The 2,748-nt window shown below is 55.1% G+C and overlaps 1 protein-coding gene across 1 annotated transcript in view; it reads right to left on the bottom strand.

Annotated features, from left to right (window-relative positions):
• The window catches only part of PRDM11 (PR domain containing 11), a gene marked incomplete at its 3' end in the record, with an annotated part of 26,587 nt that overhangs the window by 6,915 nt on the left and 16,924 nt on the right, over positions 1–2,748 (bottom strand). The window lies entirely within an intron of this gene.

Raw genomic sequence — 2,748 nt, 5'->3', positions numbered from 1 at the left:
AATAAATCCTCTCGCTGTGCTGGAAGGCCATCAGGTTCTGCTCCCTCTCCTCCCGGGAGATGATCACGTACCTGAGGGTGAGGTGACAGGGCAGGTGTGAAGCACAAACTCCTCTTCTGTGCCCCCCCTTGCACAAGAATGACAACCACGATGAAGCCAAAATGACCTCCAGAGAGAGCCTTCGACACAGCCAGACTGGAAAGCCTAGAGTTATAAGTGATGGTAATGTTGTAAGTGACGGGAACTGCCAGGGATGCGGGACAACGAGCACGGACACCCAAGGAACGCTGAGCCAGGGGGTCCATTTCTGCTGGCAAGGGATGACAACAATGTACCTGCAGCTTGAAGGCATTTCGCTGCCAGGAAAGGTGACGCAGACTCTCAGGGCAGAAATATCTTTGCCTAGTGATGGAAACAAGGACCCCTGGACTCCCCACCACCACTCCACCTCCCAGGGCCTCCTCCCTTGTGCTGAGGAACATCTAGAACATGGCAGGGTCTCTCTGCCTGTCTCTTCCCCCAAAACACCACCTTCTACCAGACTTCCTCCTGCTCTCCTTCCGGACAAGCAGAGTTGAGATTCTCAGGACAGAAACACGTGCGCAGTGGGACTCACTGGCTGTCCAAGAGGAAATCAAAGACGTGCCAGTACTGGAAGGCCTGGCCCTGGGGCACTCATCAGGGTGATGAATGCACAAACAGAAAAGCACAAACAGTCCGCAAGTCTCAGGACAGCCCAGCCCCACGTTGTGGGCATCTCCTGGCAGTGCTGACAGAAAAATCACTTTCTGGGCACGGGGTTTCTTTTCCTGATTTAAACCAGCTGAATCTCAGCTCAGCACAAATGTATTAACTCCCACCGCAGGCAGCTGGCCCTCTGCAGCTGGTCGAGGTGGAGATCTCTGGCTTGAACAGTATCATCTGCTCTCACACCTCCCGTGTTCTCTCTGGAGGACACAACAAAGGCTGGGTAATAGTGGATCCAGCTGCTGCCAACATGAGCTCAGAACATCGCTGGGAACCAGGACCCTGTCTCGGTACCTACAGACCCCAAAGCGGGTCTGAGTGGTTCACAGCTGAAAGCCTTGTCTCCTCTGATGCCATTTGCCTCCATCATTCAGCACTGCAGGGCAGTTAACGGAGGCGAGTGGCAAATGGCTGCTGCCACCCGCTGCCACCAGTCCTCACCCAAATGGTCCCTGGCAGCTCACGGTAGCTCTTCAGCTTAGGAAATGTGTCAGCTTTTTCCCAGACACTCTCACCTTCTCCAGCCACACGCAGGCACAAGCCCACCGGCACGTGATGACACCAGCCCACACAGGAAAATGGGTTCACAAACTCGGTAAAACTGCCCCCAAATGCAGAGGAGGAGCCTGCAGCGTCTCAGACCACCTGAGGCTCCAGCAGTTCTGGGTTTAATGTGAAGCAACTCGGCATGTGTCTGCAACCAGCTGTGTCCAACCCAGGCCGCTCCAGTCTTCAGTAGTTACATGAAGGGCAGGTTCTGGCACTGCCCAAATCAGCCCAGCACTGGCTTTTGTTAACTCTTACTTTACTTTCGATCACAAAACACGGGAATTTTTAAAAGACCAGCTTGCATATTTGAGATGGACCAGTGTAGTGGTGGGGAGGTCCTGCGAGGGCACGTGGCTGCCGCTGCCCGGCTGTCCTTCCTGGGTGCCACAGATCACTCCATGACCCCTAAGCCACAGCACTGTGCTGCTGTCAGCCTGATGCTCTGCAGCACGGGTGATCCTGGAGGATGTTCTGTCTCCCCAGTCCAAGTGAAATGCCGCGGTGGTTCCGACACGAGCCAAGGAACCGCAGCTGCTCTGCACCCCCTGCCCAGCCATCGGCCAGGGCGGTGACAAGACCAGGCTGCTCCTGCCAAGGAGCCTGGTTACCTGCAATGGTTTATCACCCTGAAGTCACCAACCAGGACCCACGTCCTTACAGCCAGCGGCACCGAGGAATTCACAGGGCAGTGCCAGGACAGCCCAGTGCGTTCCCACTGTTAAAGAAGTTTCTTTACCCTCTGTTTCCTGTAGCAGAATCTCCGGCATCAAATCTTATAAAAATAATTTATTCAGAGGGTAGAGTGGAAAACAGCTCAAGCTGGTGCCTCTGGAGAGGGACCCCTATCAAAGAAATCCCTGGGTGTGACACCGTACAGCCTAAGCTCTGCTCCCCTCATGCAGCGGCTCAGTCCAATGGTAGTATTTGGGTCTGGGGTCTGGGCTGTCCTCTGTCTCCAGGCGGGCTGCTCCTGTTCTCATCGTGAGGATGCAGCTTCTGCTGATAGATGGGGTTACCTCATTTTTCACAGCACACACCAGTCCAGGGCCTCCCTCCACATACGCTCGGCTGAAGTTCACGGCTCGTGGCCGAGGCTTTAACAAGTCTATTAATGCTGTACGATGGATTCCGTTCCAGCCCCCACCACAGCAGCAAACCGCAGCTGGCAACATGGGAGCATCCGGTTCCTCCATGTTGAACCCAGGACATAGACTCAGACGGTTCTCTAAAACACAGCTTCGTGTGGGAAGGGAGAGCCCGGTTAACCGCTCCCCCTAGGGCTTGCCCCTAGACCAGGGGGTTTGTAACGCACAAGCAGTTCCTCCATGTTGAACCCAGGACATAGACTCAGACGGTTCTCTAAAACACAGCTTCGTGTGGGAAGGGAGAGCCCGGTTAACCGCTCCCCCTAGGGCTTGCCCCTAGACCAGGGGGTTTGTAACGCACAAGCAT

The sequence above is a fragment of the Buceros rhinoceros genome, unplaced genomic scaffold (assembly GCF_000710305.1).
Source record: "Buceros rhinoceros silvestris isolate BGI_N320 unplaced genomic scaffold, ASM71030v1 scaffold26492, whole genome shotgun sequence".
Classification (NCBI taxonomy): domain Eukaryota; kingdom Metazoa; phylum Chordata; class Aves; order Bucerotiformes; family Bucerotidae; genus Buceros; species Buceros rhinoceros.
Note: the sequence above shows the minus strand (reverse complement) of the source record. Positions and strands in the feature narration are given on the sequence as shown.